The sequence below is a fragment of the Pongo abelii genome, chromosome 11 (genome assembly GCF_028885655.2).
Source record: "Pongo abelii isolate AG06213 chromosome 11, NHGRI_mPonAbe1-v2.0_pri, whole genome shotgun sequence".
NCBI lineage: Eukaryota > Metazoa > Chordata > Mammalia > Primates > Hominidae > Pongo > Pongo abelii.
Window position 1 is genome coordinate 142,950,141 of NC_071996.2, and position 22,263 is coordinate 142,972,403.

At 45.9% G+C, this 22,263-nt stretch overlaps 1 protein-coding gene and 1 long non-coding RNA gene across 3 annotated transcripts in view; one reads left to right on the forward strand and one right to left on the reverse strand.

Annotated features, from left to right (window-relative positions):
* HDAC4 (histone deacetylase 4) overlaps nt 1-202 on the reverse strand; it is a 358,886-nt gene extending 358,684 nt beyond the window's left edge. For both annotated transcript variants that reach the window (XM_054550096.2, XM_054550092.2), the window contains exon 1: nt 70-202. The gene's annotated coding sequence lies outside the window, so the exon portion shown is untranslated. The remainder of the gene's footprint in view (nt 1-69) is intronic.
* On the forward strand, nt 91-1,031 carry LOC112132313 (uncharacterized). Its single transcript, XR_002914121.2, has 2 exons — nt 91-309; nt 743-1,031. It is a non-coding gene; the product is annotated as an uncharacterized LOC112132313 (long non-coding RNA).
* Nucleotides 1,032-22,263: the final 21,232 nt, after the last annotated feature.

Genomic DNA, 22,263 nt, shown 5'->3' on the forward strand with positions numbered 1-22,263 from the left:
CCGCCTCCCCGCACGCGTCCTGGACTTCATTGGCTGCTGGAGCTGCCAATTCTAGAGGGTGGGGCGTACCAAAAGACGCTCCAGGCGCCAGCCGCTGGGTGCTTCGCGGTTGAGGAGGCGCAGGGACCGGGGGCCAGTAGTGACCGTAAACACGAGCCCCGGCCGTGTCCAGTCCCACTTGGTAGCCCGCATGGCTGCCTAGCGGTCAGCACCGCGTGTCCGCGAGCCTAATTCGCGCTTAGAGGGCACACAATGGAGTGCAGGCTAAGGCGGGGAGCCGGCCAGGCCTCGCCGCGGAGTCCATCTTGGGTACTGGCAGTGGGTCACGTGGTGCTGCGTGCGCACGGAGGCGCAGGGCGGCCCGGTCACCGAGTGCGCAGGCGCCACGGGCCTCGCCCTGCCCCGCGGCGGGAACGCGGCGGTGGGGGTGTGGGGTGTAGGTCGGCCAGGCCTGCAACGGCTGCCGAGGGTCGTGGGATGCGCTAGCCGCGTCCCTGCTCAGGCGGAGGGAGCCCGGCCCGCCGCCAGGGTTTCGAGTCCGGGGCCAGGCAGGCGTGGAGGGGGTGGGAACGGCGCACCGCCCGGGTGGGCGTTGTTTTAAGGCCGCAGGGCTTGGGAGGCTTGTGTTGAGTTAAAGGTCGGCCGGTAGACCCCCGGAAGCGCCTTTGGTTGCCAGCAGGTGTCGGCGGGGGTCTTCAGTGGCCACCCTCCTGGTGGTGATGTTTCCGTTTCTTCCCAACAGGAGTGTGACAAGTTTTCAACTTGGGTGCACACACTGTCCCCGGAATCCCGCGTTCCAGGGAGGAAGCGCCTTTGACAGCGCGCGCCGGTGCGTGGGGCCCGACGACGTGGGCCCGGGGATGCGGACCTGGCGGAGATGCGCGTTGGCTTCGATTGTAGGCCATTCCTTTTAGGAGCTGAGAAAGGATCCATTTTTACAGCATTCTCGACCTGTGATTCTTGGTGGGAGAAACTGTAGTTATGTGGATAAAAATACAGTTAGCAAAATAAAAATGACAATTTTACATTTCCTTAAATATCTCATTAATAATTAGAAAACTTTGGTCATTGCAAGAAATGCTTACTCTGAGATGGCTGAACTTTGAAGGAAAGGAATGGTGAATTAGAGAACTTTAAAACAAGATACAGCTGAAGAAAAGGAGAGCAATTAGGGGGTTTTGGAGACTTGGCTTCTGATGGAAATGGTGCGCTATCTAATTTTCATGTAGAATGAAACAGGGTCTGTAGCTAGCTAACATCTAGGTAAGATTCAGTATCATTTGACAGGATTATCAAAAACATACAATCACGAGAAATTATTAAAACCTGCCTGTAAGTCTACCGAAGTTAGTTTTTCATGTACAAAGAGAAGTGCCTGAGCAAAAAGTCACGTGAAACGAGCTCTGGGATCTAATGCTTGGCAGAGGTAATTTTAAAAAAGTAGATATCCATTAGAAGGAATGGGTAGCCCCATTGCTGCGCGCCGTGTAGACCTCACAGGAGTCCTGAGCAGCATTCCAGCAGTGGGGCACCACGCAGACGTTGGGTGGATGGTGCAAGAACCTCACTCGCCCATGTCTGGAAAAGAGAAACTTGGCTTGGCTGGCTGTGTCTGCCATTATGTGTCAGAGGGGCTGTCTGAAGGAGACCGGTGCACAGCCAGTGCAGAGGAATTCAGTACGATAGCGTGCAGTGAAAGCAAACACGCTATCCTGTGAACTGTGTATAAGGAGAAAGGTAGAGTGACAACCCCAATGCCTGGGAGCATCCACTTGGGATTTCACATACAGGCATTTGACAGAGGCAAATGAATCAAACTCAAAGGAATCTCCGTGTTCTCACAGTTGAAAGAAACCAGCACCAAAGACTCAAATTTTAAAATCTAGGGTAGGTGGATCCAATAAATTGGTAAAACTCCTAGACTGGCTACGATCGGCAAGCTGGCCAATTATAAAATATACAAATAACAGTAACTTTCAGATTACTAACAACATTCAATCAATAATTAAATAATTGTTGCATATTCAGTATGTGGTGAGCTTTGTGCTAAGCAATTTATATGTGTTAGAAAATATGAAAAATTCTCAGCAAAAGAACATTTTAAGTACCTAAATGTAACACTAAGTTCCAACAGAACTTCCTGGGAATTGTGAAAATCGTTAAATAGTTCATCAGGAAGAATAAAGATTTGAGAGCAGTCAAAAAGAAGAGTAATGAGGGAGAAACTGTGCTCCCAGAAAATAAAAACATGTTATCTGGGCTCTGAAATGAAAACAACGTGATATTGGCCCAGATCAATGCAAAATAGAAAGTGAAGAAATGGCCCCAAGCAAATGTACTGACTCCAGGCTGATACCCAGCCGACATGTGTATGATCAGTGCTCCAGCTGTTCTTAATGGGCAGCTTTGCAGGTTGGTCAGTGCCTGTGCCTTACCAACTATCGACTAGTTTTAATACCACCCCTGTAGGGATTTAAAATATAATGAAAGTGGCTTTTCAAATCAGTGAGAAAGCAGTATGGTAGGGTACCTGCTAATCATTTGAAGAGATTAAAGTTGAAGTCTTTACTCATCAAGTGGAGTAAAGATTTAAGTTTTAAAAAAAGTACTAAGGAAAAACTCTGGACATCTCTATAGGGTTGTGGAATATAAAGAATATCGTCAACAGTCATAAAGGGAAATAATTGAGAATTTAGCTATGTTGTAATTAAAATTTAGTGTGCAATCAGTGGGAAAATGGATAAACCCCAACTGCAAAATACGAGGGAATATTACTCAGCAATAAAAAAGAATGAACTGTTATAGATGGTTGAACGTCAAGAACATCATGAAAGATGTCAGATACAAAAGGGTTTACACTGTATGACTGTTAATATGAAATTCAGCCAAATATGGGGTAAAGATCAGAACAGTTCTCTCCAGATTGGGGGCCTACGGAGGGTGGACTGGGAAGGACACGAGAACCTTCCTGGGCAATGGAGATAATACACTTTCTGTCTGGGGTGTAGATTGCTTAGGGGTACATACCGATCAAAACTCATTGAATTTAAGAGCTGTGCCTTTCTCAGGAAGATTTTAATTCAGAAGAAAAAAAAATTTTGAAGGCAGTGGCTGCCCCAGTTTGGAGGGGAAGGGGGGACTTTTGGTGCTTCAGAAACAATAAAATTAAGGTAAGTGAGTGGGGAAAGCGTTTGCGTGGGATTCGTAGAGGCTGATCTTCACAGGCAGGAGGGCTTTCAGAGCGGAGCAGCCCTTTAAGTAAAGCAGGCAGGGACAAGGAGAGGCAAATACAAAAGAAGAAACGCCCATAAACATGACAGGATGTTCTCTAATGAGAGAAGTGCAATGCTTTGTTTGATAAAAGCAAATGTGTGGAAATAAACACTATTATACAGCAACTGAGTGTCAACTGATAGAAACTTTCAGACAGCTACTTAACCACGCTCATAAATAAAACCTGCAAAATTTGCATCTTCTTTGACCTAGTGATTGCAATTTTAGAACCTCATTCAAAGAGACAAACATGGATGCTGATAAACATTTAGCTAAAAGGTCTACAGAAACAATGGTTGGTTGGGATGAATATGTATGCATATATCACCAAAAATAAGGGGTTTTATATCATGGAAAGAAATTCACTTTATAGTTTCAAGGGAAAAGAAAGACAAGAAGACCTCATTACAATGTGATGTAATTTTTACAAATGAAAGCACTTATAGACACAAAATGAGGAAAAATGTGTCCTCTTCTAAGTGGAAAATGAGAGATTCTTGTTTTCTTTTGCTCAACTTGTTTTCTTAATTCTTCAGTGAACATGTTTTACTTTTGTAAAAAATAATTCTTTAAAAAAATTCAAGAAGGACATGAAGTTCACTCAGGAGACTGCAAGGTCTGAGAGCCTCTGTCAAGCGGGCAGGACCCGGGGGCTGTAGGACAGATGCGGGAGGTGCAGCCTGGGCTGCAGTGGAGGGAGCAGGGGTGGGGTGGTTCAGGGCTCATCTCACAGCCCTGAAACTTTCTTATTTATTATTATTATTATACTTTAAGTTCAAGGGTACATGTGCACAATGTGCAGGTTTGTTACATATGTATACATGTGCCATGTTGGTGTGCTGCACCCGTTAACTCATCATTTACATTAGGTATGTAATGCTATCCCTCTCCCCTCTCCCCACCCCACGACAGGCCCTGATGTGTGATGTTCCCCAGCCTGTGTCCAAGTGTTCTCATTGCTCAATTCCCCCCTATGAGTGATGCACACTATTCACAATAGCAAAGACTTGGAACCAACTCAAATGTCCATTAATGATAGACTGGATTAAGAAAATGTGGCACATATACTCCATGGAATACTATGCAACCATAAAAAATGATGAGTTCATGCCTTTGTAGGGACATGGATGAAGCTGGAAACCATCTATCACAAGGACAGAAAATTACAGCCCTAAGACTTTCAACTCTTCCAGCTTCATCCACGTCTTTCAGCAGACCCTCTGCCCTCCAACGCTTTATCCCAAGACCCGCTCCAGGTAGGGATGACTCAACCAGGTCATTGAAATAAGTAGCAAGAGACCAACAAAATTGCTGGTGATGGACACTCCCCTGGCTCCCCTTGCCCAGCTTTCAGCCTTGGGTGATTGATTCAATGGAAATGACCTTGACCAAGCAGACCCAGTCAAAAGCTACCAAAGTTGGCTTGAGATTTTTGCTTTAGTTTATGTTTTTTGAGGTAAAATATTGGGGTTATTAGCACGTAAGGAGGAGCTGAAGTCACCAGAGGGGGTGAGGCCAGGTAGGGAGTGGCTAGAAATGGCAGGAGCAGTGGAGTCCAGGAAGAGAAGAGAGAAGAGGCCGAGAGCTGAGAGGCAGGAGGCTAGGGGACTGGGAAAAAGTCCTCCGGATGAGGCCTTTGCTGTTCAGGGAAGTAAGTTTGCACGTGATTGCTATTTGAGGAATTTAAGTGCCAACTGTCTTAGCTCAGGTCCAAAATCAGAGCCTGATACAAGGACACAGGTGCAGCAGGGGTTTGGGAGGAGGCCAGGGGTTTGGGAGGATGCCCCAGGAGGCAGGTGTGACAGACCTGGGGGCTGGAGATAGGACAGGAAAGGAAGGACAGCCAGTCCAGGGCTGTGATGTGCAGTTGGCCAGACTGTTCATCTTTGGGGAGGAGGAAGCATTTTTCCATCAGCTCCCAAACACCAGTGGTCAAGCGCTGCCCCACAGGGGTTAAGTAAGGCCCCCCATGCTTCCAGGCTGGGCAAGCAGGAGTTCTGAGAGAGCCCCCAGAACACCGCACTCTGAGTATCAGAGAAGCTCTGGGAAAGGAGACAAGAGAAGCACCACAGGCCAAGGGGAGGAGCTACCAGGGCGCGTCTGCAGGGCCCAGGGAGCACTGGCCACAGAAGCGTGGCTGGGATGAGAGGGAGCCCCAGCTACTAGAAAGGGCGCTGAGGCAAGGCCAGAGGCCAGGTCTCCTCCTGTTCCAGGAGGTGCTACAGACGCTGGAAGGCTCAGAGGCATCGGCTGGGTAGTTACCACGGTCACCAAGCAAACATGAAGTGAGGAGCGTCCGAGGAGCCGGTGTGGGAGACCCAAGGCAAAAAGTTTTATGTGTGGCTCCTCCACTTCCCGCAGGCAGCATCCCCATAAGTCCATCCTAAGTGGAAAATGTTTTGAATACACTTAACCTGCCAAGCGTCATGGCTCAGCCTCGCCTGCCTCCAGTGGGTTCAGAACCCATGCATTAGCCTATAGTGGGACAAAATCATCTTACACAAGCCTGTTTTGTAATAAAGGGTTGAGCACCTCACGTCATTCATTGAACACTGTAAATTAGGTCAAAACTGCAACAGGCCAAGTCAGACCCTCCTGAGTCGGGACTGTCTGTATTTTCCTCTTAGTACAGGAGACCCTGGTAGGTCTGTGGCCAGGGCGGAGGCGTGGGGGAAGTGCCCCTGAGACAGTCCCAGAGAGGAATGTGGAGATATGCCGTGGGAGTGCCAGGCCCGTCCCGAGCGTGTGTGGCACGTGGCAAGCGTCAGGCGGAGGCTCACACATCTCGTGTCTAAATACTATAAATAAAAGGGCAAATTCAGCCAATAGACTGTGACAAGGAAAGTACCCATCCTCCTCCTGCCACGCTCGTCCCGCTGTAACTGTCTGGAATTTAAAATCCTCAGGGGCCTCAGGATTCTACCTCAGAGGGAGCTGCAGCAAGCCTCTGCCTTCTTCCTTTCTCCTTTTGCCACTGGCCTCGTCTCACACTTCAAGGAGCCTGTCTTCCACGCCCAGTCTGATTCAAGCTCTACCCACACTCCTAGACAGCCACCCCTTGGCCTCCCCGCAGACCTGAGGGTGGCAGCCCTGTGCCACAGTCTGCCGTTGGGCCATGGTCCTGAGAATAGCTCCGTGCCTGTTTGGAAATGGCTTCGGGTCATCTTAATGTGGAATCCTGGGCCCCCGTCACCTGGAGCATGGGTCCCCGAGCAACACCCACCATGGCTGCAGCGACTGCTCAGCTAGAGAGAAAGATACCCTGGAGGGGCCAGATAGCCTCTTTCGATAGCACGGGTCCCCTGGAACAGGAGACCGGGTCAGGACCCTCGTGCTCAGGTCTCAGACGGGCTCTGAAAACCCCAAGCAGGAAGATCCTCAAACAGGAGGGGGCCTCTGAAGGAAATGGGAGGGAGTGAGAATGGGCAGAGATGAGTCTACAGGTGAGGGCAGGAGGCTGAGGATGGCAGCCTTATGTTTATAATAGACATGGTCCTGAGCTGCGACCCAGGAGTAAAGATAGGGTGATGACAACAATAATCAACACGTGATGTGCTTGCTATGAGCCAGGCGCTGCTGGAGTGGCATTGGCAGGGTATTGAAAAGAGCTGAGCAGGCTATTAGAAAGCATTGCTAGCCAGGTGCTGTGGCTCATGCCTGTAATCCCAGCACTTTGGGAGGCCGAGGTGGGCGGATCATGAGGTCAGGAGATTGAGACCATCCTGGCTAACACAGTGAAACCCCGTCTCTACTAAAAATACAAAAAATTAGCCAGGTGTGGTGGCGGTTGCCTGTAGTCCCAGCTACTCAGGAAGCTGAGGCAGAAGAATGGCGTGAACCCGGGAGGCGGAGCTTGTACTGAGCCGAGATTGCACCACTGCACTCCAGCCTGGGCGACAGAGCGAGACTTGGTCTCAAAAAAAAAAAAAAAAAAAAGCATTGCTGAGTGGTGCTGAGGGCCCACCCAGTCAAATGCAGTGTTTGTAATGGCACCAGGTTCATTTATCTTTTCTGGTAGCACTGAGAAGGCCAGCTGCAAAATTCTTGTATTGTTGGATAGATGCAAGGTTGGTGGTAGGGCTGAAGGACAAAGGAGCAAAGCCCTAGGGGTACTAGCTATGGTGGTGGGCATGATTCACTGCGAGGTCCAGGCCACAGAGGACAGGAAGGGCAAAAGGGCAGAGTTGGATGGGAAAAGGGCAGGGGTAAGGACCTGGAGGTTCCAGTGAGCTCAGTGCCCGGGCTGAGTAGCTGTAGCCCAGAGACTTGTGGAAAGACATTATTATTTTCAGCTTAAGATTTCAGCGGTAGGGGAGAGGGCAAAGCTCAGGATCCTGGCAAGGGGGCTGACTCGCTTACCTGGAAACATTCTCATTACAAAGGACCTAGGAGTGCCGCCTAAAAGGCTGCGTTTTGAAGAACACATGGCTAAGTATATACAAGCAAGTAAGGGAACTCCGTAAAGACGAGAAATCTCCTAAACTGATGCCTTAGGAAAAAGCCCTTCCTGATACCTCTAACTCAGGGGCTGAGGTTTGAATTCTATATCCTTAGTGAAAGGACAGACTAGAAAAAAATCTGCCCAGTGGAACACAGAGACAATGAGGAAGAGCATCTGTTTCCACCTTGGTTCTGGGTGGGGAAAGGGCTTCTTGCAAATTTGTAGCAGGGCCTACCCTCACTTGGGTTTGATACATGCTACCTGCACAATCCAGGAACTCTCAGGCCCCAAAAGTAACATGAAAAGTAGTCCAGGTGTAGGATACTCTCAGAACTTCTGGCAGAAGCAAACAGTGTCAATGAGGGTAACACCCTCAACCTAGGTTACACAGGATTCCCAGGAATAGAGCCTTACGCAAAATGAGCTCACAACTGAAAATGACAGGACGTGAAGGTTTTATATAAATATGTAAAATGTTATATAAGTGTATAAAACCCAAAGGAAACAATTCACCATGTGCAAGAGTCAGCAGATGAAGAACAGGATGATGCCTCCAGCCAAGGTACTGGGATTATAAGAGAGCTTAAAAATAAATGTTAGAAATTGCTAAAGGAGTCAAGGAAGTTACATTGACTATGAACCAAAGAATAAGACACTAAGAAAAAGAAGAGTGGAATTTTTCAAGGAACCAAGTAAAACATCTGGACATGAGAATTGTCATTAAAATTAAAAATTCGGTGGGGAAAATAAAAAACATCTTAGAAAACCTTATTAGCAACTTGTTAAATGGATCCAAGGAGTTTATCCAAATGCAGACCACAGGATAAAAGACATGGAAGCATTTCTTTTTCACTAGGAGAGTGGTGACCGTGTGGGTGCTTGGGACAGATCTCCGTTACCTGGAAGTGTGGCCTGCGAATGGCTTACAGCTGTGTCCTTCTCCAGAGAGCTGTTGTTGGTCAAAGGGGAGTCACCTCACCTGGAAATGCTTGGGAGGTTATCTTTCTCCGCTCCCAGATGGCCAGTGTCTGACCCCTAGGGATAGGAAGCCCAGCTCCCTGTGCAGCAAGTCATGCTGCTGAGCTCCGGATGGGCTCAGGCTGAGCCTTGGCTGGCTTGAGCCTAAATCACAACCTTTCCTAACTTCCCCCCACTCCTGCTGTGCACTGTCCTTCCTCTGGCCCTACTCCCTGCCCTGCCATCCTCCCTTCACTTCCTGGCAGGGTCCTCCTGCGAGTAATCCTCGAGAAAGCATTTGTGCAGGAGCCCTTACCTCACCCTCAGCCTCTTGGGTACCTGATCTAGAACAAGGCGTTCCAGAAGGAGACAATGGAGGAGGAGCAAGATAATGGCTGAGAAGTTCTTAGCATTACGGAAGGAGGAGGATCCTCAGGCTCAGGAAGTCCTGCAAGCCCTGAGGATGGTAAGTAACATAATGATACACTGGACCTATGGTAGCAACACTGTCCAATGCCAATGCAAAGAAAGCTTTCCTAAAAGCAGCCACAAAGAAATGGCAGGTGGCCTCCTGAGGAATGATCATTGGACTGATGGCAGACTATTTGTTTTTTGGGTTTTGTTTTGTTTTGTTTTTCTGAGACATAATCTCATTCTGGCACCCAGGCTGAAGTACAATGGCCCAATCATGGCTCACTGCAGCCTTGAACTCTTGGGCTCAAATGATCCTCCCTCTTCATCACCCTCCCAAATAGCTGGGACTACAGGCGCACACCACCGTGCTTGGCTAATTTTTTAATTCTTAGTTTTAATAGCTTCTGCAGTTGGAGAGCAAACTGTGCTGAAAATCAGGCCCAAGCTTGGATTACAAAGTGATGGAGGCTGAGTTCATACTCCAGCAAGCTTCTGGTGTTAAAGTCAAGGGTAGGGTCCTTGGTGGGGAAAGAGTGGGATCCTAGATGCAGGAGAGGAACATTTCAGAGGATGTGTGTGAGGTCCTGGAACCTCCAGACTCTCCTACGGGCCCCAGGCCAGCACGAGTGGCCTTCCCCATGCCAGAGCAGAGACTCGCTCAGCAAAGCCTTGGCTCAGGCAGTGCCTCCCAAGGTGAGGAGCCACCTTCCCTACCTTCCCTCATTGCTTCCAGGGCGACTGTCAGCTCCTCCCTGGATCAGGCAGGAGGCTTACAGCCCCAGCTACAAGAAAAAAGGGATTATTTAACAGAACCTTGGGAGCTGACGAATATAACACGGGCAGGAACAGGAGCATAGATCCCGGGGGTGCCGATGGGAGCAGCACAGACCTGAGAGAGAGAAGGCGTAGTCACGTAGGTCCCCCTCTGTGACTCAGGATTTCACACCCCAGTGAGGACACAGAGAACCGGAACTGATGGGTTGCCAGAATGTTCCTTGAAGCATAGAGACAATGGCCAACAGTGGTGGAGGGGAGCCATCAGGCCTGCCTTGGGGGTCAGTAAGGAAGGGGTCAGGAAGTCCAAGAGGTGGGCTCACTGAGAGAGATTGATCACATGAAGTTCCCACAAGGAACACAGGACTCTCTCTGCATTCAGGTGGCAAGAAAAGAACTTTTAGGAGAGGTGTGAGTATCATTGAGAAAGCTGGAGGCATCTGTCTTCAGTAGGACAGGGCAGAAGAGGGAGGGCCTTGATGAAACTGAGTCCTTGTGTGTTCTTGGGGGTGGCAGGATCCCGAATAGCAGGGGCAGTGGCAGTTCACCATCTGGGGCAAGGTGCATGTAATTTCCATGACAGGCAGCAAGCCAGGACAGCAGATAAGGTGCTCAATTCACAGGTATTGGTGGTGATGCCAACAGACCAGGGAGGTCCTGGGGGGCCGAGAGACAGCAGCCAATGGGGGCACTACTTTCTAACATAGAATCAATAAAGGCTGGTGATGGGTGGACAGAGGCTGGTGCCAGCTGCCATAAGGAAAATCATAACCCCTCACCCGATGTCCGGACCTGAGTCAGTTCTCAGCTACCAGTCCAGCAATGAAGGTCCTGAGGCGCCACAGCCAGTTAATAGACTAGCTCTTTTCCCCGTGCTTCCCCACAGGACCTCCAGCCATTCAGAGTAACTGCCACCTGTGGAGCAGGGAAGACCCAGGCCTGGGGAGAACTGCTGCTTACAGGATTGAGCTGACACTGAAATCAGAGGTGCCCCTACGATCCTTGTTTCAGAAGGGCACACACAGTGCAGGTGGTACCTGGGTCTTGCTGTGTGAGTTATCTATGGCTGCATAACAAACTCAACAGCTTAAAATAACCCTCATGAATGATTTCTTTTGTGTCCGTGGGCCAGGAGTCTGGGTCCTCTGTGCAGTCTCACCAGGCTGAAATCAAGGCGTCGGTCAGGACTGAGTTCTCATCTGAGGTTCAGGGTCCTCTTCCAAGTTCACTCATGATGGTAGAATTCGATTCCTTGTGGTTGCAGGACTGAAGTTCCTGCTTTCTTGCTGGTTGTCAGCCAAGGCCTGTTCTGAGCTCTTACAGGCCACTTGCAATTCTTTGCCACCTGTGCCCTCCACGACCAAGCAGTCTGCTTCTGCCTGGCCAGGAGGAGGCTCCCTCCAGCTCAGCATCCCTCTGATGTCTTTTGAGTTCACCTGATTAGTTCAGTGTCACCCAGGACAATCTCCCTTTGACCGCCTCAAAGCCCACTGATTAGGGATGTTAATGACACCTGCAGAATCCTTTCTGACATACAAGGTAATGAAGGGTTGCAGACCATGCCACCCCAAAATACATCACTTTGGTAAAGGATCATTTCGAGCTAAAGGCACCTTAAAACAGCAGACACAGGAAGGGTGCTCTGACCTCTCCACTGATTCCTGAAAACAGGAGATAAAACCAGTGTGAAAGATGCCCTCCCTGTCCCAGCAGAAAAAGAAATGTTCTTCAATGGAAGTCAGAGCTGAGAAAATGCTGTACAAATGGATCTTGTTAAAATAATTCTTATCTTCTTTTGGCATCCCACATAATTTAGTTACTTTCCTGCAATTGCCTCTCTTTGCTCAAGCAAGTATAGAAACATTGTGGTTTTGCCAGTTCTTTCTGTTCATTTCCTAATGAGGTTTCCTGTGTTACATAAAATTTAGATTAAATAAATCGGTATGCTTTTCTGCTGTTAATCTGTCTTATGCCAAGTGAATTCTCAGGCCTATCTGGGAACCCTAAGAGGTTCCCAGTAAGTAGAGTGTTGCCTCTCCTATGGTTGCATAATTGGGGAAGGGATAGCCCATCATATTCACAAATCCTGCCATCCGTCACTATGGGCAAGAATCTTGGTGCCCTCGAAGAATTCTCCTTCCCACACCACGTTTGTCACAGTGGGTCTAAGGGATTTGCAGACCTCCCTGTGCTCACTTCTCCAGCCCTTGACTATATGTGGTACTGATTCACTGGTACATGTTAATATTTGTTTTGTGACCTAATGTATGGTCACGGCAGGTGTTTGTTAATGTTTCATGTATGCCTGAAAAAAACGTGTTTCCTAATTTAGGAGTGCAAAATTATTATTATTATTTTTTTTTCAAGACAGAGTCTCACTCTGTCACCCAGGCTGGAGTGCAGTGGCACAATCTCTGCTCACTGCAACCTCTGCTTCCTGGGTTCAAGAGATTCTCCTGACTCAGCCTCCCAAGTAGTTGGGACTACAGGCACACACCACCACACACGGCTAATTTTTGTAACTTTTAGTAGAGACAAGATTTCACCATGTTGGCCAGGCTGTTCTCAAACTCCTGACCTCTCGTGATCCGCCTGCCTCGGCCTCCCAAAGTGCTGGGATTACAGGCATGAGCCACCACATCTGGCCAAAATTATTTTGATATATAAACATTAGTTTAAGCTTAGGATGGATGTATTTAGTAGATTGCAGAGCCTTCACCTCTTGGGCAACAGGTATCATGATAGGAAAGGCCCAGTGTAAGCCCTTGAATTGGCCTCCCTGCTCTCTGGACCCCTGCCCTGGCCAAGAAAGTAAATCAGTTGCAAGAAAATGGAGTGCAAAGAGATTGTGTGAGTAAATCTAAGCAGGCATGAGCTATAGCACACATGATATAAGATAAGGTGATGGGTGGTGTCTGGCATACAATAATATAGCTTATAAAGCATGAGGGGATGTTGGAGTTGAAGCTCTCTGCATTCCTAGTATTAGTAGGAAGTATACATTTATATTTTGTTAAGCAAAAAATGTTTGTTCAGATTTTTAAAGAAAACACTAAACCACTTGAAATAAAATATATAACTTCCAAAGCAGCAGGGGGGACAGAAAAAAAGAAGGGAGAAAAAGAGGTGGGAAGATCAATCAATCCAAATGGGGAAGAACAAAAGAGGCATAGAAAGAGTAGGGTAAAACCAAAAGTGAAATTGGGAAATATGTCCAAATATATCAATATTCACAATGAATGTAAATGGACTAAATTTGCCAGTTAAAGACAGATTGCCAGGTTGGGCTTAAATATAAAAGCCATCTCCCTATTTTTTTTTTTTTTTTACAAGCGATAGCATGAAACATGAAAATTCTGCAAAGCTAATAGTCTGAAGGGGACAAAAAAATGATGTTCTTAGCCAACACTAATCACAAGAAGTATCTGTTGTTATAATATCAGTCAAAATTGACCCAAAGAAAGAAAACATTTTTGGAGATAAAGGTGGCCACTGCATAAGAGTAAGAGGGACAATTCACCAGGAAGATAAATCAATTTAAACTTTTTGCATTTAGTGATTTAGCCCCAAAATAATATAAAGAAAAAATTTTAAAAGTTCTAAGGAGAAATTTATAAATCCATAATATTGGAGACTACTACTCATTTGATAACTGATATATACAAGATTTGAATTAATTAACATGGTTATACTAATGTCCCCATATCCAAAGAATCCTACACTACTAAATGAGGAAGGACATTTTTTTTTCAGGCATTCATGGAACATATAAACACTGGCTAAGGCTACACACTAGGCCACAAGGCAAATCTCAACACATTTCAAAGAATCGATATCATACAGAATATATTCTCTTACCAAACTGTGATAGGGCTAGAAATCAATGGCAAAAAGATGGCATCAAGAGAATCTATAGGCAAACTATTTGAACTGATAAGGAAGCTCAGGAAGTTTTCCAGACATAAGATCCATACATCAAAATTCATCGTATTTCTATACACAGAAACACTTAGAATTCTAAAGACACCATTTACAGTGGAAAAACTTCATGATGCCTAGGGATAGACCTAACAAAACTTGTAAAAGATATTTGTGGAAACCGTTGTGAAACCTATTGAAATATATTTTAAATGGAACCAAATAACTGATGGTATACACCAAATTTCACCAATTCTGAAACATGCATTTTTTCACATTTTTAACATCTCAGAAATCAAATATGTCTTAAAATTAACTGTGTCATAGTTTTGTGTCATAGATCAATTGGCAGCACTTTCTGTTTCCTCATAGCACATAAAATAATGGTGCATCTTTTACTTGATGGCATCTCGGATTCAATTAAATGAATACCATATCCATGGATGGAAAAGCTGAAAATTGTAAAAAATGATGATTCTCTTCGATGCATTTTAAAACCTCAATGCAATTTTTGGCAAGTCACTTCTGAAAATCATTCAATAGCAAAGAGCTGAGAATAGGCAAGGCAATTTTGATAAATAACATGGTGGCGGAGGGGAGGTGTTTTAACCAAATGTCAAGATCTATTCTAAGCTTTAGGAATTGTGCCACATGGCCTTGGTACGGGAATAGACAAATAGAGTGGCATAACAGAACAGGGTCCAGGCAGCAGCACATGTATGTATGGAAACTTGATCTATGACAGAGATTGCATTATGGAGCAGAGGAGAAAGACGACTAAATCATTTATACTTGGACAATGGGTTCTCCATATTAAACAAAAGAAAAATAAAATTACATTTCACATCAAACACATAAACTTGGCAGAAAAATAATCTATATATGAAAAAGTAAAACTTCAGAGTCTTAGAAGGAAATGGGGTAGGAATAGTTTTCCATCCTGTGAAAAGATTTCTTTCATAGCACACAGAAGCCATAAGCCATAAAGGAAAATATTAACAAATTTGACATCACTGTTCAATATCATTAGCCATTGGGGAAATGCAAATTCAAACCACAATGTGCTGCCACTTCACACCTATCTGCTTGGCTGAAAGAAAATGCAGTAGAGACTATGAGGCTGATGGGGATGCAGGACAACTGTAGCTCTCACGCCTGGCTGATGGGAATGCAAAGTGGTGCAGCCAATCCAAAAAACAGGCATCTTGTTGCGTTGCAGTTTTCTCCCATTGGTAAACATCCACCTACCATATATATGATCCAGTGATATGGTTTGGCTGTGTCCCCACTCAAATCTCATCTTGAATTGTACCGCCCACAATTTCCACGTGTTGTGGGAGGGACCCAGTGGGAGGTAATTGAATCATGGGGGTGGATCTTTCCTATGCTGTTCTTGTGATAGTGAGTAAGTGTCATGAGATCTGATGGTTTTGTTTTTTTGTTTTTTGGTGTTTTTTTCCATGTATGTGTGTGTGACAGAGTTTTGCTCTTGTTGCCCAGGCTGGAGTGCAATGGCACGATCTTGGCTCACCACAACTTCTGCCTCCCGGGTTCAAGCGATTCTCTCAGCCTCCTGAGTAGCTAGGATTACAGGCATGCGCCACTATGCCCAGGTAATTTTGCATTTTTAGTAGAGATGGGGTTTCTCCATGTTGGTCAGGCTGGTCTCAAACTCCCAACCTCAGGTGATCTGCCCACCTCAGCCTCGCAGAGTGCTGGGATTACAGGCATGAGCCACCACACCCGGCCGACATGATGGTTTTATAAAGGGGAGTTTCCCTGCACAAGCTCTCTTCTCTTGTCTGCTGCCATGTGAGACATGCCTTTCACCTTCTGAGATGATTGTGAGACCTCCCCAGCCACATGGAACTGTGAGTCCATTAAACCTCTTTTTCCTTATAAATTACCCAGTCTTGGATATGACTAATACACCCAGCAATCCTGTTCCTCTGTATTTACCCTAGAGAAATGAAAACATGTGCTCCACAAAAATCTATATGCAAATGTCTATTGTACTTTTATTCATAATAGCCACAAACTGGAAACAACCCTAAGGTCTTCAGTGACTGAGTGGATAAACAGAGTAGTCCATCCATGCAACGGAACACTACACAACAAAGAGGAATAAACGATTATGGATACATATGATAACAAGCACGGACACATGTGGTCATTAACTCTTCTGCTTTTCTCTAAGCTTGGAATATTTAACATTGGTATCCAAAATAAAATACACACATACATACATAATAAATGTGGAGGACAGTTCAAAGATCAGAATCTTTCTCTTTCAAGATTTTGTTGGTATTCAAACAGCCAGTGGTTTCTTACCCAGTGCCCAGCTTCCACAGTGTTCAAGCAACTCTGATGCCTCCTCTCTTGTCCATTATGAACTTTCTCACCTCACACAGTTCATGACCCTCAACAAATTATGTCGAAAGGACAACTTCACTTCTGTGATCTGGAAAAGACAAAAATTCTATGTTATTTCTTTTTTTTTTTTTTGAGATGGAGTCTAGCTCTGTCACCCAGCCTGGAGTGCAGGGGTGCAATCTTGGTTCACTGCAAACTCCAAGTTCAAGCGATTCTCCTGCCTCAGCCTCCCAAGTAGCTGGAATTACAGGCATGCACCACTACACCTGGCTAATTTTTGTATTTTTGGTAGAGACAGGGTTTCACCATGTTGGCCAGGCTGGTCTTGAACTCGTGACCTCACGTGATCCACCCACCTTGGCCTCCCAAAGTGCTGGGATTACAGGCATGAGCCACTGCACCCGGCCAAATTCTATGTTATTTCTTAATCGTGTTTAGAAGCATTGCCAGTTGCATAATTGAAACTCATAAAATTTCACTGGGTATCAGTCTTAAGAATTGAATTCTGTGGAGACTATTGAAGTCAATTATTTTTATATGAAAATCAAATTACATTTTTCACTAACAAGTAGTTTCTAGGACACAAAAGAAATTCCAAAATGTCATAATGAAAATTGGAATAAATGTGTATAAGTGTGGGCAAATAGTTAACGTTACTTTTTAAGTGCCCACGATGCTTTGAATTCATTTTGTTGAGAAAGAAGGCACTTAATATGAGAAATCATGTTTCATCAGGATTTCACTTTTAAGTGGAAATATTATTTGTTATTCCTTGACTTTTTTTTAACATTAGATGATTAAAAGCCCTGCATGATCATAATTTAAACATCTGAGCAGTAACTGTGTGTATGGGCACTGAGGCAAGCCCATGGCAACCCTTGCAGCCCCCTGAGAGGCAGGTGCTCCTGGTATCACATCATACAAGCACAAGAAGACTTGGGGAAATAAGAAAGAACCTGTATCTGTCTTCAATTCACTGCGGAAGCCCTTGCACTTAGCATGCTGCCCAGCAAGTAGTGGGCATTTAGTGAGTAGCTGCTGGGTGAATTATTCCAGGAACATCTACGAAGGGCAGAGCTGGAGAGTCTGGACCCAGGTCTAGCTGAACCAAAAGTGTGTGCTTTTAATCAGTACCATAAATTTTGTTATTCCTTTCTTTAGTCCCAACCCCCATTGGACATTTCCCTTCTAAAATGGTTTAGTAGGATAGGACTAATTAAATAATTACTAGATAGGACTAATTTAATAACTCCTTTATTAAAATGAAAATCACTCTCTGCTCTGTAACACCAAAGGTAAGAACCATTGAGAAACAGTTTCCACACCTTGTCGTGCAAGACTTTGAATCTGTCCTTGGGAGAGTCACGTCGAGTGTTTAGCACTGGAGGTGTTTCATTATACGAGACTTCCTCTACCCCAAAACCCCAGGGCTTAGTTCCCAAAATCAGTGCTGAACTCGCCTAACTACACAGGGTACTTCAAAGCAACCCATGCAATTACTATATAAACACAATAATAGGGCATCTGTTTTTTAATTTTAATTTTATTTTTTCCCACTAAAATATTCAAGCGAGAAACATTTGGAGATTTATATTCAGGGCACAAGACCAAATGGCATCTGAAGCATTTCTTTGTTAAATATAATTAATTTTTCTTGGCTTTTTTCCCCCATCATGACAAAGCTGGATCTGTACCATTCATCCTGTTTATAGGTGACTCTTTTCCTTCCCCAAAGATTCTCTGCAATAACCACAGAGATGCTGGAGGGGAGATGGTAATTCTGTTTCCTTTCTTGTCCTCCTATGGCCAAATAGGAACCAGGCACTTTGAGTTACTTTAATTTTTAAAAACAAGCAAACAAACAACCCTCAACTGGGCTTTCATTGTGTGTAAAGAAAGTGGCCGAGCTCATTCTATTTCACTTAGAATGGGCACGGAAAACATACTAGCCGCTGAGGAAAGGGTGGGTGGCCGATATGGGCGTGTAGGGGAGACAAAGAAAATATTGCCTCTTTCTTTTCCTTGTTTTTTTTTCTAGAAAAAGAAAGACTTCTTTGTTATACACACACACACACACACACACACACACAGACACACACACACACACACACACCCCTCAATTAGAATCTGAAGAACTGAAGAAAGGGAGACTACATAGCAAATGTTATTTTTCCAATAAGAGACATATGTGATCTGGCCCCTGGGTGTTGGTTTTAAGTGGAGATATTGACTTCTGGCTGACTGATGAGTGGAACATCTTTCTCCTGAAATATTGATAGTAGATTACACGAAACCACAAACTATCTCCATAAAGCACATCATTTCGAATCCTAATGGTGTTTTCTTTCCTCGGGATGACTGCTACATTCATGATATGATGGCTTTATTCTATCTTGGGGAAAAACTTTTTACCATACTGCTAAATTAACTTGTCAAAAGGCTTCAAACTTCGGAAGCTTTTACAGCTCAATTCAGTGCTATTATCCAAGATTGAATGGGAAGGCCATGGACTGTAAAAGCTTGCAAAAAATAAGTTTCACAGGCTTTCATAGACGGAGTGAAATACTTACCTTTTGTTCAGGTTGTATATCTTTATTGAAGACTCTGAGAATAGCTGCATTTTGCCTATAAATCCTCGCTCTTACCCTGAAAGACTGTGTTTTTGTCCATTGCTCTTGAAGGTCCTACCCAGTGTGTGCCCTCTTGATAACAACTCGTTCCTAAAGAGCACAGTCGGGACGGGAGTGCTCTCCAAAACGCGGGGGCAGAGGAGAAGGCAAAGGCTCCTGCTCCCAGAAGGAACCTTGGTTTTTTTGAATTCTTTTATTCTCGAAACAGATTCACAAAGGATTTGATAGCTAATTACTGCTTATAAATGCAAGCCAACTGTCATGGCGCTTTATGAGGTTCTATCTGTAGATCTGAGAGGAAGGAAAACAAAGATGTGGCTGGATTAATGTCAGCGCTCGAACTGCGAATGGGCCATTTGGAACGTCGGGGAGGTGCAAATGTCCAACATGAAGTCAAGTCTCAGCACCGGCCTCCTGAGAACGCTGGGACGACGGGGGGTTGGGTCAATGACACACACGTGAGTTGATTCGCTGGGAGGAAATGCTGCGTTGGTGAGAGGGGAACTGGTGGCCCTGTGCAGATGCAGCTCAAAGCCCCCACCTGTGCACCTGGCACTGGAAGAATCCAGCACTGGTCTGGGAAGACATTTGATAGGATTTGCCTCTCCGTTCTGTAGGTAATTTCTGTTTTCACAGAATTATTTCTTAAATAAATGCCCTTGGTAGATGCTGGTGTTTCTTAGCCTTCTGAGGAGGTTAGTCATGCTGGCTAGGCTGCCCTGTGGTCTTGTGAATGAAGGTTTTGAAGATCTCTCCTCAATCAATAAGAACTTATTTCAGGCCAGGCACAGTGGCTCTCACCTGTAATCCCAGCACTTTTGGAGGCGGAGGCGGGAGGATGGCTTTAGCCCAGGAGTTTGAGACCAGCCTGAGCAAGATGGTGTCTCTAAAAAATAAAAACATTAGCCAAGTGCAGTGGCACATGCCTGTGGTCTCAGCTACTCAGGAGGCTGAGGCAGGAGGACTGCTTGAGCCCAGGAGGCAAAGGCTGCAGTGAGACGTGTTTGCGCCACTGAACTCCAGCCCAGCCTGGGTGATATAGCAAGATCCTGTCTCAAAAAAAAAAAAAAAAAAAAAAAAGAGAAAGAAAGAAAGAAAAGAAAAAACAAAACAGGCCGGGCCTGGTGATTCATGCCTATAATCCCAGAACTTTGGGAGGCCAAGGTGGCGGATCACCTGAGGTCAGGAGTTCGAGACCAGCCTGACGAATATAGTGAAACCCCATCTCTACTAAAAATACAAAAAAAAATTAGCCAGGCGTGGTGGTGGGTGGGCGCCTGTAGTCCCAGCTACTCGGGAGGCTGAGGCAGGAGAATGGTGTGAACCTGGGAGGCAGGGCTTCCAGTGAGCCGAGATCGCACCACTGCACTCCAGCCTGGGCAACAGAGTGAGACTCCGTCTCAAAAAAAAAAAAAAAATACAAAATTTAGCTGGGCGTGGTGGCGGGTGGGTGCCTGTAGTCCCAGCTGCTTGGGAGGCTGAGACAGGAGAATCGCTTGAACCCGGGAGGTGGAGGTTGCAGTGAGCTGAGATCATGCCACTGCACTCCAGCCTGGGCAACAGAGCGAGACTCAGTCTCAAAAAAAAAAAAACAAAAAACAAAAAAACAAAACTTATTTCAGCATTTTCCAAACTCAAAATGCTCAAGATAATAAAAAAAACTTAGATTTTGTGTGCCCCACAGAGTGGACAAGATTGTTGGGAAGGCACAGTATGGAAATATACCACCCGTCGCTGTGCTCCTCACGTGTACAGGCAGGTTTAAACACCTTGTGTCTCACAAAGCCTTCTGTATTCCCCAACCCTAAGAAATCTTTTTTCTTGAACTTCTTTGGGAACATAACCTTCTTCTCTCGCAACACCCCGCAGCTCCCGTCTCATGGAAGGGGTAGTTGCATGCATCTGTTATTTCCCCCTCAGACTGAAAACATCTGTGGTTTGGATGATGTCTTAGTCTCTCTCCCCAACACCCATCCCAGTAGTTCACACACTTAATAAACCTCTGAGGGTGGGGCCCAGGAATGAGTATATTTAAAAGCCCCTTGAGGTGCCTAATGGACAGTGAAGATTGCAAACAGCTGTGCTGGGTGACCAGGAAATAAGGAACTTGCTCTGGGTTTCTATGACTTGCCAGGGGAGGCTCACCAAGGGATGAAGGTTGGAGCTAGGTTATAGGGGGCAGGTGTGGCTGAAACACGGGCCCAGGCAGGGGTGTGTTCAAGGTCTGGGAGGACGTGGGAAGTACAGGGCTGGTACAGAGGCTGGTGTCTGGGAGCATGACCTAGGCTGCATCTGTTGCAAATAGAACTGGAATCTTGCTCCAGGGAGGGTGTCGGGCTACCCTGCAGCCGGGGTGACCTGGAAGCCGAGTGGTCTTGAGCAATTCAGATCTTCAGGATTCCAGCCTGGGCAGCACTTCTGATTCTCTGTGCCCCTCATGGCCACTCCACAGGGCTCCTGCTCCCACTTAGGTGGAGTTTTGGGGATGGGGCTTCTGATCTGGTCTCCTGCTTTATCTCTTAATGCCAGCCTAAATTGGATGGACCAGTTAAGAGGGAGGGTAGGGAGAAGATTGCTGAATTTTTCAAGGAGGATGGTCACCCTGAAATGGATAAGCTGGAAAATCTTCTCACGGATGCTCTATTATTGCTTCATTAAGATTCTCATCTTTTGCTCTGAGCGGCTTAAGGGAAGTAGGAGGAGCAGGAAGGGGACTTACATTCACAGGAGCATCTACTATTTGCCAGGCTCCATGCTTGGCATTTTACTTATGGCCCGTATTGATTCTTTGCCACAACCCTAAGTATCTCCCTGATTCCTGTTTTCCAAGAGGAAAGTTGATCACTCAGAGACTCTGGGCAGCTCCCAAAACTCACATGACCAGGAAGTGGCAGGTCAGGGGGATCTTCGATCTGTCCACATAGGGCTTTCCCCATGCACCAAGCCACCTTCTGTGGTTGCCAGGGATGGAAAACGTGGCCCTGGGGGTGTAACGCTGAATCTGACCAGGCAGACTCTGCACCCAGCCCAAAGAGCGGAGGAAAATGTGGACTCTTAACAAAGTCAGAGATTCATTGTTTGTATTAACAATGGATTTTGTTGGCCAGGCGTGGTGGCTCATGCTTGTAATCCCAGCACTTTGGGAGGCCGAGGTGGGCGGATCACGAGGTCAGGAGATCGAGACCATACTGGCTAACATGGTTAAACCCCATTTCTACTAAAAATACAAAAAATTAGCCGGGTGTGGTGACGGGCGCCTGTAATCCCACCTACTCAGGAGGCTGAGGCAGGAGAATGGCGTGAACCCGGGAGGTGGAGCTTGCAGTGAGCCAAGATCGTGCCACTGCACTCCAGCCTGGGCGACAGAGCGAGACTCCATCTTGAAAAAAACAAAAAAACAAAAAAACAATGGATTTTATTTGCCAGAGATGCTTTTCAATATTGAAGTTTTGTTTTTTTTTTTTTTCAGTAGAGGTTTTCTGG